Source organism: Stenella coeruleoalba (genome assembly GCF_951394435.1).
Source record: "Stenella coeruleoalba genome assembly, chromosome: 6".
NCBI lineage: Eukaryota > Metazoa > Chordata > Mammalia > Artiodactyla > Delphinidae > Stenella > Stenella coeruleoalba.
This window is the reverse complement of record NC_137151.1, coordinates 61,998,430-62,015,649: the sequence shown is the minus strand read 5'-3', so window position 1 is coordinate 62,015,649 and position 17,220 is coordinate 61,998,430. Positions and strand designations below refer to the sequence as shown.

Sequence of the window (17,220 nt, the reverse complement as noted above, 5' to 3'; positions counted from 1 at the left end):
CCTGATTGAGTGTGGATGTATAATTTCTCTAGAATAAACAGGCTTCATCACTTCAAAAATTTTATCCATAATTTCAGAGGGGCTGGAGGGTGATAAAAACATACAAACACCACTGTTGTGTTTACCAGGTGACGTAGAACTGAGAGGAACATCAAGGCAGAAAGGTAGCTACTGAATTTCACTTTTGTTGTTATTTTTTTTTTTATTTTTATATTTTGCGGTACGCGGGCCTCTCACCGCTGCGGCCCCTCCAGCTGCGGAGCACAGGCTTCAGACGCACAGGCTCAGCGGCCATGGCTCACGGGCCTAGCCACTCCGCGGCATGTGGGATCTTCCCGCACCGGGGCACGAACCCGCGTTCTCTGCATCGGCAGGCGGACTCCCAACCACTGCGCCACCAGGGAAGCCCTACTTTTGTTGTTATTTTAAAGCATAGTTTCCTTTCAGATTATGAAAATAATATTAATTTTAGAATCTGGAAAATTCAGAAATCTAGAAAGCAATACCAGATTGACATTCATTCAATTGAAATCTACAAGAGGATAAAATATTTTATTTCAATTGATTATAACAAGGATTAATTGTGCACCTATGTTTGTATTAGGTACTACAAGGGGTACAAAGACAAACCAAAGAAATAATACTGAACTTTAGGAAGCACATAATCTACGAGGAGGAAAGAATAAAAATACACACACCACTGATGCATTGCAATAAGATACAACTGGTAGAAGAAAAATACCAAATATAATTATTTCAAGGTCTATATTTCAGAGAAAGTTACCAATGAAAGAATATAAAGACTTTTTTTATTTTCCAGAACAAAGAAAAAAGAAAATATTTTCAAATTTTCATTGAGTTATAACCAATTCAAAAAATAAAGAATTAAAATGGAATAATTACCTATCAATGTAATGCATATACATGATTATATTTAGTCAAAAATATTTCAAGGCAAAAACTTTTAAAGTATTGCAAAAACAAGTCGAAAATAGAGCCCATCCCTAATTACTTTTGTAGTAGAAGAAATGCAGTTAGATTTCACAGCTTACTGAATGAACATTGTACTTTGACCCTGACTTCATGAGACCTAGAACTGAAAGTAATTACCATAATTTAAAATACCTCTGTTTGAAAGATTTTCATTCTTATATAGGTCATAAACCAACCAGAACAGGTTTTCAGTATGTTGTGAATAATAATTGAGAGAAAACTTGTCATGTCCAGACATATACTGGTAGGAAAAAAAAAAACCCGAAACTGTCTCCTGATTTAATTTAAAAATAATTGGTTCATTTTTCAAAGGACCTTAATTCTGAAAATGTTTTGCCATAGCATTTTTGTGAATGTAAAACCTAATGATACCTTAGATAACAAGTTCCCTAATGAAATTACCAACAATTAGATGCTACATATATTGCTTTCGAATCTACAATGTTATTAAATTATCATTGCTTTGCAAATTAATACTTGCTTTCATTTTGTAGAATGACCAAGGGGAAAATAGTTTCAAAATGAGTATAAAACAGTAACTATGAATCACCAAAATCTGTAGCTTTTTTTTCCCTAAAGTCATTTTCTCCTACATGAAAAATATGGTTTATAAGAATAAGAAAACATTTCCCCCAGCTTTTTATAGTTTTAAAGACTGATATGTTTACCACAGGCTCTTTATTTGTCTAGAAAATTTAGTGGAAACAGCATACAGTCCACTGGATAAAGCATGTATAATAAATGTGATTGTGCAAATTTACTGCTGATTTATCAAATGTACAGTTGTCAACTAGATCAATTCATTTGATGGATCAACATTTTCATTACTAAGGAAAAAACATACACCTCTGAGCTGTATAGTATTCTCTGCAGACCAAAAACCGTGGTTGTCATGGCAACTGCAAACCTTGCAGTGTCTGTCATGACCCAGTAGCAGTATAATGGAAAACATCTGCTGGGAAATCAGACTAGCACAAGGTCTTTGGGAGGAAGTATTTGTGAGAACTTAACCTTAAAAGATTTCCTCAATTCTGATCTCAGGCTCCCCCAATACAGTATTTAAAATGGTGCTATTCTTGCCAATCTCTGCAGCACACAACTTAAGGGAAACACAGAGAGAATGCATGAGGTTTTATTCATTGTCAATAATACAACTTTTAAGAAATTAATTTAGTTTTTAAATAGGAAATTATTATAAAGTCCCTCCCCACCAAAAAATGGGGCAGGTAATTTTCATGATTTGACCTCAACCAGTAGTCTCCAACTTAAGTGTGCATCAGAATTACATTCAGGGGTCCTTACAGCACAGAGTGCTCAGCCCCACCCCAAAGTTTCTGATTCAGTGGGTTGGGATGCGGTCTGAGAATTCGTATTTCTAAAGTTTCCAAGTCATGCTGCTGCTGCTGGTCTGGGATCCTCACTTTGAGAACCACAGATCTAAACTAAGAACCTCAAAGAACTCTAAAAGCTTGTTAGCAAATTGAATCTTGAGAGGAATAAGAAAAATGTCAGTTCTTATTACAAAGCTCACTTCAGTGATATAGACTGCAGTGGTTTCCATACTGGGTCCTGCATGAGAAATCACGTAAAAAATACAAAAGTCTGGGTCCTACTCTTAGAGGTTTGGTTTTAGCTGCTCTCGGATGGAATCCAGTGTCTGGATATTTTTAACAAGCATCCCGAGTTAATTCTGATATAAGCCTGTTTTTCTACTTTGCTTGGGAATCACTGATTCAAGACAAATTGTCCCTTTGTTGTGTAAAGTGGTGACCTGTAAAGCTTGTTTTAAAACTCTGATCATTGCCCCAGTAGGTCTGGATGGGACTCAGGAATTGAAATTTTATCAAGCATCACCAGGACTTGGTGAAGGTGATGACCAACATCAGTCTTCAAAGTGAATTGTTCAAGACGTCTATTGAAGATGGGGAAAGAAAAAACTAAAAATATTTTATTAATTTAATTTAATTTAATTTTAATTTGAAAGCTAAGAAAGGCATTAGGCTTTACTCATACTCTGGCCCTCACAGTGAGCCCATCAGCAGGGGCAGTCATGGGTCACCTACTGAGGTAGGGAAAGTGGGTCTTTAGAATGGAGGAGGGGTTGACAGAAACATTCTCATTCAAACGTTATTACAACACAAAGCATTTCACTGGGACTCATTTAGGTGGATGTATGGATTTTACCCCCTGATTTTCACTGGCCTAAGCCTTCAGAAAATGGACTAGTGGCTTAAAAAGAATTGTGATTGATTGAAGACACTGCAAGTAATGCAACCACAAGTAAGCCACCTGAAAATGACACAGCTGACACATTTCCTACTCTTTTTTTTTTTTTTTGCGGTATGCGGGCCTCTCAGTGTCATGGCCTCTCCCGTTGCGGAGCACAGGCTCCGGACGCACAGGCTCAGCGGCCATGGCTCACGGGCCCAGCCACTCCGCGGCATGTGGGATCCTCCCGGACCGGGGCACGAACCTGTGTCCCCTGCATCGGCAGGCAGACTCTCAACCACTGCACCACCAGGGAAGCCCACATTTCCGGCTCTTAATGCAAGCTGTTTCTCAACCTAATTAAGAGGAATAATCTACTAAGATCCAAGAAGTTGATCAATAAAAAGAACTCTTTTCTGAAATAAATGCAGGCTATGGAAAGAACATTTTGAAAATGGATGTTTCCATCATTACATAATTTTGTTGCTAAAAATCTGCACACTTAAAAACATGGAAAACAAATTTTCTACCCTGATAAAAAATTTTCAAAAGTGGTTCAGTGGGTTTTGAACCATTATTTAAAGATATAATTAACACTTGATTAGTTTACAAGAAAAACTGATGGACTTCAGGGAAGATTAAATCTTGATTGAATTTCAACAAAAATCTTTAATGGACAACATAGAGAAATGAGTGGGATGATTTGAGAAGAAAAGTAAAAAAAAAAAAAAAAAGATGTTTTTTTTGTCTGGATCTGCATCCTTTTTTTGTCAGCTAAGATGGGCTACTAAACCCAAGTGTCTAAGTAAACTGAACTTAAACTCATATCTGCAAATTCCTATATTATAAAGCGTTAGGCTAAAATATTTTTATAAATAATGAGGCACATGAAATGTTAGTTTTGTCCCCTATAACATAATATATATATATTTTTAAAAAGCATTTTGTTCCCCTTCATATTAAAATAGTTATTAAAATAATGTTTATGGCTTCCTCAGTTCATTTTTTAAAAATTCTGTTGCATCCTTTGTAATGTAAGGAATATAGACATATTTATTTATAACATAAATAAATAAACACCCATAAAATGAGGATATTTGTTTGAAAATATCTTACTGACTTGAGTATGCAGATTAAAAAAGTTTGCAGATCTGACTTTTGGAAACTGGATTAGAGAGAATACTTTTCCTTTGACCTCTAGTCAATAAGTTAAAAATTCTTCCTTTTCTCATCTATGAATTAGAAATATGTACCAACTGATGATAATGAAGTGGTATTAGTTATCTGGGTATTGTAAACATTGTCTTAATGCTACCTGTTATAGATGTTAAAAACTTTGGTAATTATTAAGCAATTATTGGGCTAAAAGTAACTGACATTTATTATTTGTTTTGTGAGTAAATAGTGTTTAGTGTCAAAAAAGGTTTTGGCATTATAGTTGAATGGATATTAATCAGGATCTTGAAAGTCCTAGAAATAAAATGAATATTTTAACTAAATTATAGTAACCATCCTTGGGAAACTGGTGAAAGAGCCATCAAGGAAAAAAAATGTCATTTGCTTTTGTCTATTATACACTGAATAGACTTAAAGCAAAATACATTATAAATACTTTTTAAATGGTTACAAAAATTTCATAGCACATGCTCCCCCCAGATGGAATGCACAATCTAGGTGGGTGGAAAGACATAAAAGTGTATACTGTGTATCTTTTTACTTGAAGGGAAAGAATATCACCCATCTGGGTCTTTGAGTGTTTCCTCTACACTAGCTGAAGGTGCACACTGTGGGTAGTGGGAAATTCTCACCACTTCCGAGGGACAGATAGCACTGGCAACAAAGAAATGCTTTGAAAGAGTTTATGTCATAATGACCAGAATGAAACTCCAGCACCAACTCTAGATAGGCATATTCATTTTCTATTGCTGTGTAACAGATGACCAGTGTCTATGTGTCCAAAGTCCGAACACCACATTACCGTATTTTCTGCTCAATCAAGGTGTCAGCCAGAGCTGGAGTCTCATCTGAGGCCTGGGAATCTCCTCTTCCAAGCTTATATGGTTGTTGATAAGAATTCATTCCCTTGTGTTGATAGAACTTATTGCGGCTCATTCTTCAAGGTCAGCAGAATGGCTCTCTTAGATACCACCTCTTTTTAAAGGGCTCACCTTGGTTAGATCAGATCCAGGAACGATAACTCCGTTCTTTATTAACTCAAAGTGAACTGATGGGTAACGTAATTGCTGGAGCGCTCTGCCATGACCAGTCCTGTCCACACTCATGGGGAGGGGATTGTGTAGGATGTGTACACCAAGGAGATGCTAATAATGGAGACCGTCTTAGAATTCTGTCTTCCACAGCAGGCATGGATACAGTCTTTAGTCACTAAGTTTTTGGGAATCATTTATTCACGCATTCTTTGGCTTATATTCAGTATTATTCTTTCAGCTATGCACTGTATTCATGTTTGTGGCTTATAATCAGAAACCTAGTTTAGAATAACCTTGGTCTTTAACAGTTTCGACTAGTGTTTTTTTTTTAACATCTTTATTGGAGTATAATTGCTTTACAATGATGTGTTAGTTTCTGCTTTATAACAAAGTGAATCAGCTATGCATATACATATACATATATCCCCATATCTCCTCCCTCTTGTGTCTCCCTCCCATCCTCCCTATCCCACCCCTCTAGGTGGTCACAAAGCACTGAGCTTTTTTTTGTTTTGTTTTGTTTTGTTTTGTTTTGCGGTACGCGGGCCTCTCACTGTTGTGGTCTCTCCTGTTGCGGAGCACAGCCTCCAGACGTGCAGGCTCAGCAGCCATGGCTCACGGGCCCAGCCACTCCGCGGCACGTGGGATCTTCCCGGACCGAGGCACGAACCCGTGTCCCCTGCATCGGCAGGCGGACTCTCAACCACTGCGCCACCAGGGAAGCCCAGCACTGAGCTTTTTTAATCAAAGACCCAACCTTATACTTCTTGGCAGAGAGGCTTTAATGAAAATTAAATCATAAAGCTGATGATTTTTGAATGAGATGAGGAAGACTTTTGTTCCTGGCCGCCGAGAGTAATGGGCCGAAGTTTAGAGGACAGTGAACCTCTGGGGGTCAGGGAGCTCCATGATACCTCCTTCTAATCACACCCTTCCCCTCCACCTCCATCAGGGGGAATTATTGCTCTGTTTTCTGTCATTATAGTTTTGCCCTTTATAGAATTTTATATGAAGGGGATCATGTAGTAGATAGTCTTTCTTCAGTAGATAGTCCTGCTTCACTTAGCATAAATGATTATGAGATTCATCCATGTTGTTGCATGCATTAGTTCATTCTCTTATTGCTGAGTGGTATTCCATTCTATGGATATACCACAATTTGTTTATTCACCAGTTGGTGGAAATTTGGGTTGTTTTCTGCTGGGGCTATTAAGAATAAAGCTTCGGGACTTCCTTGGTGGCACAGTGGTTAAAAATCTGCCTGCTGGGCTTCCCTGGTGGCACAGTGGTTGAGAGTCTGCCTGCCAATGCAGGGGACACGGGTTCGTGCCCCGGTCTGGGAAGATCCCACATGCCGCGGAGCGGCTGGGCCCGTGAGCCATGTCCGCTGAGCCTGCGCGTCCGGAGCCTGTGCTTCGCAACGGGAGAGGCCACAACAGTGAGAGGCCCACGTACCGCAAAAAAAAAAAAAAAAATCTGCCTGCTGATGCAGGGGATAAGGGTTCAATCCTTGGGCCAGAAAGATCCCACGTGCCACAGAGCAACTAAACCCCTGCGCCACAACTACTGAGCCTGTGCTCTAGAGCCCACGAGCCACAACTACTGAGCCTGTGTGCCACAACTACTGAAGCCCACACGCCCAGAGCCAGTGCTCTGCAACAAGAGAAGTCATGCAATGAGAAGCCCATGCACCGCAATGAAGAGTAGCCCCAGCTCACCGCAACTAGAGAAAGCCCGTGAGCAGGAACGAAGACCCAACGCAGCCAAAAAAATAAAAAAGAATAAAGCTTCAATAAATGTACACATACAAGTTAAAATATCTAGTAATGGAATTGCTAGATTTTATGGTAAATGTATATTTAGCCTGGAAAGAAATTCTTAAATTGCTTTCCAAAGTGACACCAAGGTATTTTGCACACTCATATGTAAGGCACTAGTGTATGAGAGTTGCCTTATTATCCTCACCAACACTTGATATTGTCAGCCTTTCCTTGTTTTTTGTTTTGTTTTGCTTTGCTTTGTCTAAAGTATCTTTTCCTTTATTCCTCATTTTCTTCTTTCTTTATATTTTTATAAAAGAATATTTTTATAATTTTGTTTTATCTCCATATTGGCTTATTAGCAATACCTTATTATTTTATATTTAAGAGGTTTCAAGGAGTAAAGTATACCTCTTTAATGTATATTATAAAGTAATATTATACCATTTTATACCATTTTATGTTTAGTATAAAAATGTAAAATTAGTTTATTTCCATTTTTCTCTATTTTTGTAAAATATTTTACTTCTACATATGCTTAAACCCTTCAACGTTATTTTTGCACTGATTATCTTTTAAAGAACTTAAAAATGAGAAAATATATTTTTTATATTTACCTAAATATTTAACATTTCTGGTGTTCTTCATTTTTTGGTGAAGATTCAAATTTCCCTCTAACATAATTTTCCTTGTACTTGATGAACTCCCTTCAATATTTCTGGTGGTGAAGGTATACTGGTGATGAATTCTCTAAGCTTTTGTTTTTCTAAAAAGATTTTTAATTCACCTCTATTTTTGAAAAATAGTTTTGCTGAATATAGAATTCTAGGATGAAAGGATTTTTTTCCCTTTTTAAGTATTTAAAATATTGCTTTATTGTGTTTCTGACCAGAATCTGCCATCATTCTTTTCTTTTGACTTTTGTATTCAGTTTGTCTTTATTCTCTGGCTATTTTCAAGACTTTCTTTTTATGACTTGGTTTTCAAAAATTTGATTATAATATGCCTTATATGGTTTTCTTTTATTCTCTTTGGGGTTGTTAAGCATCTTTGAACTATTGTTTTATAAGTTTTATTAAACTTGGAAAACTTCAACCATTATATCCTCAAATATTTTTTCTGTTCCTACCACCCTCCTTGTGGGACACCAATTACACATAAATTTGGCCAAGTGATGTTGTCCCGCAGGTCACAGATTCTCTGTTCATCTTTTTGTTTTCTTCTTTTTAATCTTCATGACTTTTAACCTATCACAGCTCCAGTTAGCCAGTCCCCGTACCATGGAAGCACTTGGTAGCTTTGATCTGTCTGCTTCTGCCAACTGTGTTGACAAAGAAGCAAATAAAACTTCTCTGCAGAAGAAAGAATAATGAAGTCTATTCACTGAAAGAAATAAAATTGAGAAACAGAGAAAGCATGCTTTCTGAACTCTTGATATTTTTCTATTTCTGGATTTAAGTTCCTTTCTGAGGCTTTATTAATTCTTACCCTGGTAGTAACAGGCTTAATTCTTGCCCACAGTTTTGTTCTTGGTTTCTGAGAAATGCCCAGTTTCTTTATAATAAGTCATCTTTATCTTCCTTAAGCTGGCTGAATTTAGTTTTCAACAACGATCCTAAAACACTGACTATTTTTTGTTTCAGCAGAGGAAAAGGTTTTCAAAATGAATTATATGGAACCTCAATATATATAGAAACAAAAATAGAGGTGGTCTAGTGTTTTGGGTGTTGAAGGGCTCTCTGAAGATCCAGTTACTTAGCATTCCTCCCCTTTATCATGGCACTTCATTTACCTCTACATGACTGTAGGGTTTCCTGGAACACAATTTGACAACCACTGTCCTATAGGACCACTCTAGATACTCACCATTTTCCATATATGCTTTTTGCTTCCTCATATCTGTGTTTTAGCCAATTCTGTTCCTTTGTTCTATTACATTCTTTTCCTTAACATTTTCTTTATCTATGCTTTGATCATTCCTCAGGGTCTATGTTGCTTAAATGGTCAACCATTCTGGCAGCCTTAATCATTCTTCTGTCTTCTGAACTCTTATTCTATTTAATAACTCAAGGCATTTACACTCTTTGTATTATAATATAAGCTATTTATTTAAGTTTCAACTATATTATATAAATTCTGTGAGTGCACATACCCTCTGCACTCACATGGAGCCTATTGTGGTACCTTATACTTGGTAGATACTTGATAAATATTTGTTAGATAATTTTCACCTTTTAATTATCCTCCTGGATTTCTTTGTTTTTTAAATTAATTTATTTCTTTATTTTTGGCTGCATTGGGTCTTCGTTGCTGCATGCAGACTTTCTCTTGTTGCAGCGAGCTGGGGCTACTCTTTGTTGCGGTGCGTGGCCTTCTCACTGCGGTGGCTTCTCTTGTTGTGGAGCATGGGCTGTAAGCACGTGGGCTTCAGTAGTTGTGGCACATGGGTTCAGTAGTTGTGGCTCACAGGCTTTAGAGAGCAGGATCAGTAGTTGTGGCGCATGGGCTTAGTTGCTCTGCGGCATGTGGGATCTTCCCGGACCCCAGGGCTCGAAGCTGTGTCTCCTGCATTGGCAGATGGATTCTTAACCGCTATACCACCAGGGAAGCCCTCTCCCAGATTTCTTTAGTAGAGTTTTAGCATTACTTTCAACACTACTCAATCTGACACACAAATAATCAACTGAATGCAGTGACTGATCCATATAAACCTTAATGACTAAAAAGCCAGTATTAATCGAATATTTTTTAAATGGGTAAATTTCAGTTAAATTTGAGATAGGAAGTATGAAAATAAAACTTCTTATAAACATAAACATGGTGGAAAAGAAATTTTATTTTAATTTTTTTGTTCTATTGACAGAGACACGTAGGTATAGAGAAATTGTAATCATTTTCAAACTGTACTCTGCAAAGTCTTAGGAGTTCATTGAAGCCCCTTTAAGTATCACAATTGTTGGTGGATAGTTATGTATAGAAAGAGATAGAAGTGAGGAGAAGCCAAGATTTGGTGTTGTTTAAACAAATTGTCCCTTGTTTATTTTTTTTAAGTTTGAAAATCAACTAATTCCTCAGAGAAAAGTGAACCAAAATGATTCCAGTTAGATGTTATCAAATCTTTGTCATACTTTCTCCACAAAGGAACTAACTGCATGCTTATTTAAGTACTTGGAAGGAAAACTTCTAGAGAACAGTGTTGATTTTATACATTTACATAGACTGCACAGCTATTGTTCTAAAAGACTATCAGACTTTGATGCTCTGAAAATTTTGCATGAAGCCATTACTCCATCACATCAATAGGGGAGGGAGAATAGAACTAATATTGACTAAAATTACTGTACACCAGCCAACGTGTTCAATTTAATTTTTAAAAATTTTTACAATATAATGCATGGTCAACTTTCAAAATTTTTGCATTTGTTAAGTTGTGGAGTCAGGATTCAATTGAATGCACTTATTGAGATTAACAATGAGTAAAAATAATCCAGCATATTAAAATTCTTATGTTAATTTTTTCTTGGAATCCAAAGATTTTTTATATATTCTAAGTTTATTCTTTTTAAAGAACAAAGTAGCCTCAGCCTGATTTTTATTGTTAGAAGAAATGAAACAAAATCTCGATATACAGCAATAACTACTTCTTCCTAATGGGGGTTTTATAAATCACACGTGTCAAGTATAAATCATTTAATATCAACACAGCTCTTGAAGTAAGAGCAGGACAGATTTTGTATGTGATAGCAGTTTTGTGGTTGTTTGGTAATATGTATCCAAGTTTCTGCTGCAGCCATTTCTTTTCTTTTGTTAATCAACTATCAAAAATACTAAATGGGGAGGTGGGTAGTGGAGGGAAGAACTGGGAGTTTGGGATTAGCAGATGTAAACTGTTATATATAGAATGGATAAGCAACAAGATTCTACTGTATAGCACAGGGAACTACATTCAATATCCTGTGATAAACTGTAATGGAAAAGAATATTGAAAAAAGAATGTCTATATGTGTATAACTGAGTCACTTTGCTGTACAGCAGAGATGGACACAACATTGCAAATTAACTATACTTCAATAAAAAAAATTAAAAAAATACTAAATGGATGATATAGTATCCTGTGAGAGATGGTCTCTTCAATCATGTAGAAACAAGCATGATAAAATAAAATATCTATAGATTTAGCATAATGTAGCATAACTGCCAATGATAAGTCCACGGATTCAAAATAGTGATAACTAAATTACTATAAAGTCACATCTTTTATAAAAATGTATTGTAATAATAATCTTTGCATTGTTCTGCCATGAACAGCAAATACTAAAGCTTTCCAAATCCCTTATACATCAACTTCCCAACCTATCTGCAACTTTCAAATATACTTGTCAAATATTAAAGATTAAGAAGGCAGTATTAGTAGTAGTAATACCAGGTGTGGAATTATGCTTTGCATTGGGAAAGAAATATGATAGATATAGTCTTTTCTCCAAGAGTTTGTAACCTAAAACATTCAATATGAGATCTGAGATAACGTCACCATTACACTAACACACACTTAACGTAGTAGCTTCTTCAGAAGCTCAGTTTTTAACTGCGAGTTGCTTAGTTTTCACCATATTAAGTACTTAATGGAAAAGCACTCTATAAATGGGCTTTCATAAACAACTTAAAGTTGCTTGTGAAGTATTTGGGGGACAGGGAAAGCAAGTACATTTTGCTGGACAGAAAGTATATGGCCTTTATCACATTCTTAATTAGTGTGTGTTACCCCCAAAAGTTTTAGAACTATTAATATAGGAAATCAATTTGAGTACTATTTTATTGTTAATGGGAATTACTGTTGTTTTTGTATAATGTTGCTATAACAAAAATCTGCTGAAATGCAATTTAACGATATGGATTTAGGCCTCGCTCTCTGTTTAGGTTGATATTCAGAATTTAGTGGATATTTACAGTTATCTTGAGCAATCTAGTTAAAATCAGGAGACACTTGCTCAACTGCCTTCAGGTGCTATAAAGTTATTAAAAATATGTAAGAAGCAAGTATGTCGAATACTACAGAGGAGCGGGAATGATATAAAACCAGAGTATATGCCTCTCGTAAAGGTAGTCAAAATTCGCCGTTTCTTTTAATACCATGCGGCTGAAGAAAACACGAATTTGTGAGCCCTGAATGGTTAAGAATCAGAGTCACGTAAATGCACTGTTGGCGTCCCTGATGCTAATCCACGCTTCCTATGGTTCTATTGATTATGCAGAGTGAATTCAGCTCACATTTGCCAAAATTTTAAAGAGTAAATAGTTATAAAATGGTTAAATCATACTAATTCTGGTCTGGGTACGCCTGCCATTTTAATACCAATTTAGATTGCCTCAAATTTGATAAGATTGAATATTGTCTGCAAACCAAAAACTTTACCCTCTTATGTTAAGTGTTTGGGACCTCCAATTAAACTGACAAGTGACAGATTAGCAAGAAGAAAGAAACCAGATTTAATTACATGTGTATACAAGGGAGTTCACAAAGAAATGTGACTTAAGGAGGCGAATTTGGGGCTTATATACCATCTTAAGAGGGAGTTGGGGGGAGCAGAGTGGCACTTCTGGGAGAACAAATTACTCCTTAGAAGGGGATTAAAAAGGCCACTTATGGAAAAACAAATGACTTTTTAAAAGATAAATGGGCTTTAGGAGAATAGATGGGAGATAGGATGGTTTTGTAGCAATGTCTGCTTGGGTGCAGTACTGACTACTGGTCTCCAAGAAGAAATTAGCATTGCCCCCGGGGGGGTGATTTGTGACAGCTGGGTTCTTTTGGGGAGGCTCTGCTTTTAGGCAGATAAGGGATTTCAGCAACTCAAAGGTCTTCAGCTCAAAATAATTTTTTATGCCACAGTGGTTTATTCTGGATCCCTTTAATGTAAAGCAACAAGCTATGAATATATTTTTTTAAAAAAAAGACAGCGTGCATTGTGAAAAGTCAACATCTAAGGCTCCTTAGATTGTCTGTATCAGATTCTTATTGAAGTTCATATTTTTGCTAAGTGGAATGAGTTAGAACCACAAGTCGACAGTTTAATAAGCTTAGGGAAAAACATTTTTTTTTTTTTCTTAAGGAGACACTTCTGAGTTGCTAAATCACAGATCACAGACAGGTGAGCCGAGATAAAATAATTAGAGTAAATCAGTGGTTTATCCTTCTACTCTTTAAAGATCAGAGACTTTACAATGTTTTTCTGAACTCACATGACCATCACCAATGGTGATTTACTAGTTTTGTTTTAATTAATACTGTTTCCAAAAAGCTGAATCTGAGCAGAGTAATCTGGATTCTAATAGGGAAGTAGTTTTCTTCAAGAGTGTACACTTTTTAAAAAGATAAAAATAAAATTTGTTCTATTTTTCACTGACTATACAACAAACCATAGATGTTCCAGAGTAAACCACTCACACCTACAAGCACCTTCCCTCTTCAGATTTGCTTCTTCCTCATCCTTCCCAGGGTCCTTTTCTTCTTACCTTCACAGTCCTTCCTTCCTCTGTAGAAGGATGGGGATGAGGTGGGATTTGTTTTACTTTCTAGAAATATCTCTATTACCCATTGGCAGAAATTTAGAATCACAGAGCACCCATAGATGAGAGATATGGGAACAGCTGCTTTGAAAACAATGAAAATGAGAGAAATGGATGAAGGTGATTTTTACGAAGTTAGATTAGTCCTTTTCAATCATTAACAAGCATACAAGTCTCCTGGGGATTTTGTTAAACTGGATATTTTGGGACTGGGAACTGAGATTTGGCATTTCTAATAAGCTCCCAGTGAAGCTAATGCTTCCATGGACCACTCTTTGCCACAGTATCAAGGAGTTGGGCTGTTACCTTTATGAAAGCACACTTTCCTTGAAGTTTCTGGAAAACACGGAAGAATTAAACTGCTTCTTATTGTTTTTCTTGCTGCTTTATTACCTTTTTGCATGTGCTCAAGGCAGGACTGGACCCCATGTTGCCAGGATTTATATAGCATTTATGAAATCTGGTTTCTCTGAGGCGATAGTGTATCTCATAGTGGAGCATATATCATGAGGTATCTGTATGAGAATCAGAAGATAAAACAACTTTGCTTAGATTCTCTCGACAGGATAATAGTATTGACTTAAAAAACATCAACAACAACAATCTCAAGGACCATTTGTTAAATACCTATTTTGTTTCAGGCACTGTACCAGGTCCTGGGGACCCAAAGTTGACGATTACATCATCCCTGCTGGTAAAGATCTAAACTTCATCATGATCAGTGCTGCAGCAGGGTATGTGTAAATGACAGGGGGAAACAGATGGAAACATAACTTGCATGTGGGGAAGACCACAAGGCCATAGAGAAGAGGTGAGACTGGAGTTAAGGCTTGAATGACAGGTAAGGTTTTAGGGGGGAGAGGACATTCTCTGCAGAGAAAACAGCAGGTGCAAATGCGGGGAGGCACTTGCCCTTGCAGCATGGCTTTTGATGGGGATGTTATGCTCTCCATCAGACAAGTTCATTACGGAATAAATACAGTCAGAGCTGTGGTGAAAAATACTCTATTATTCACAGCAACTAATAATTGAAATAAGAAGCAAGTACTTTTGTTTTTTTTAAAGTGCTTGAAAAGGCAAGTGGACATTAAATGTTTTATAATTACCCTCCCCACTGCCTTTTTAAGGGAAGCTATTGTCAAGGAAAGAAAAAAAAGGAAAGAATGTGTTTTGCACCATTTGTTATAGAGGTTGCCATGGAAAAGCTGACCTTCCATGCAGGGCTCAAGGATGGGAAGTTACTAGAGCATGCATCAGAAGCCACCTCTGCGTTCAGGCACGAGACCAGTTCCACTATGGAATTAAAGACGATCTCTTTTGACTACGTAATTTTTAGGATATCATCACATGCAGGGTAAGCCTTTTAAGAGACCAGCTTTATAGAGTCTGCTTTTTTGTTTGTTTGTTTTGTTTTGTTTTGTTTTGTCTTATCAGCCAAAATAACTGATAGACATTTATTAGGGGAACACTGAAAGCAAAACAGTGGAGTGCAAGCTTCAGATATGACTAACATTAAATACATCGTTTGTTATATACATATTTACTTTGCAATATTTCATGCTGAGCAGTTTTCTAGGCTTTGAAACTAAAATGACAAACAAGACAGGCATGAACCTGACTCCAAGAAGCTTATATTTTAGTGGAAGCATCACTAAGCAACAGGGAGTGCTATTTCATCAGCAGTTTTCAAAGTGTGTTCCATGGACCCTCTGGGGCCCCCAGTACTCTCTCAGTGGGTCCATGAGATCAAAATGCTTTTCATAATACCACTAAGACATTATCTGCTTTCTTTCCCACTTTGTTGACATTTGCATAGATGATGCAGAAACAATAATGGTAAAACTGCTGGTGCTTTAGCACAAAGACCATCAGTGGCACCCTACTGTCCTCCATTTCTAGTAATTTTATTCTTCCTGCCACAAACACGTGGGAAAAAGAAAGATAGAAAAAGCCAGTTTCACTTAAGAATGTTAATGAAGCAGTAAAAATTAATTTTATTAAATCTTGACCCTTAAGTACATGTCTTTTAAATACTCGGTGTGATTAGAGAGACAGATCTAGGACTTTAGCTAGCAGACAGAGTAGGAAATCCTTACTTTTCATCCTCCCATAAAAACAGATTGCTATTCATGAATAAAAATAGCCCTGGGAGGGCTCAAGCATTCAATTAAGATCCTACAGCAACTCAGTGGAGGGAAGAGAAAGAGAGTATGACGGCACAGAAAGGATTGCCGAGGAGACTGGATTGGCTGAAACATCTGGAGAAAGCGGGAAACAGAAAAGAAGGTCAGGGGCTCTCAGAATCAGCATCGACACCAACCACGTGGCGGGCGCCATCGAGATCCTCAGTGACCTGCTGCACAGAGGACACCGGCAGCCTTTGTCCCCGAGGAGCTCAACAGCTCCGGTGACAACTGCGAACTCTGCAGCTTTCACAGCAGAGGACCCCAAAGTCTTCACCTCCGCTCTGCAGAGGGCACTGGCAGCTTTTGTCACTGCTGTAATCTGGTATAGTGCCTGGAACAGAATAGATGTTTAATAAATGGTATTTGGGAGTGTTGTTTGCTTGTTTTTTAAGTCAACAGAGTATTGCCAACCAGGGGAACTCACCCACGCTTCAGTGTCTAGAATTTGTATTGGGTTCCCTTTACATAGGCATGAATGAGTGAGTCACGGGCCATATGATGGAACTAAATCTATACCCACCCTCCTCTTCCTGGATATTGGGCTTCTGTCACATGGCTCAAAGCCCCAACCCTCTAATTACATGGCTGGTCCTGAGTCATCTCAGCATAAACTCCCTATGAGTAGGGAACTAGTAGGTCACAAGTATAAAGTGTCAGGGACCACCATCGTGAATAACAAAAATACCCTTATCACTTGGAAAATTCCAAGGATTTAGAAGCTACTTCCCAGAAACTGAAGACAAAGACCAGCTAAATTCTTCACTCTACAACAGGGACCAACCCGTAGGCATTGAAATATAGAGACTTGAACATGCGTGTGTTGCATGAGTAAAGACTTCTGGTCTGTGTGGCTTGACTCCAAGGTATTTTGAAACATAAAAATGAATGCTAAGCTATGGACAGAAGTTTGGGGACATTTTATGAAGTATCTTTGAAAGTAGCCTAAGAATTTTATCTTTTTAATAATAGAAAATCTCTTCCTAATACCGGATATATTTCCATATATTCCATACCTGAATTACTTCTGTTTGGTGAGACTATAGCATCTAAAAAGATTCTAACAGGGAGAATGGCCCTTGACCATGTTTCTGAAGATCTACCTCGTACTTATAAACTGTTTCCAATTGGTCCAAGAAAAGTCACTGAGAAACTAGCAGTTTAACAAAACTAACAAGGGCCATCCTGATGCAGTTATTTAGCTGAGTGCCTATTTAGCTTCCTCCCTGGGTTCTCTATCTGCTCTGGTCTCTGTTAGAGAGCTACCCATTTTTTTTCCTGACTCAATTTTTTCTCTAG

The 17,220-nt window shown here is 37.3% G+C and overlaps 1 long non-coding RNA gene across 4 annotated transcripts in view; it reads left to right on the top strand.

Moving 5' to 3' along the window:
• The window catches only part of LOC307188256, a 32,295-nt gene extending 15,387 nt beyond the window's left edge, over positions 1–16,908 (top strand). For 3 of the 4 annotated variants that reach the window (XR_013828873.1, XR_013828875.1, XR_013828876.1), the window contains 3 exons: positions 14,380–14,579; positions 14,927–15,092; positions 15,858–16,908. This is a non-coding gene — a long non-coding RNA (uncharacterized lncRNA). The remainder of the gene's footprint in view (positions 1–14,379; positions 14,580–14,926; positions 15,093–15,857) is intronic. The other variant, XR_013828874.1, reaches the window with a different exon arrangement.
• The last annotated feature ends 312 nt before the right edge of the window (positions 16,909–17,220 follow it).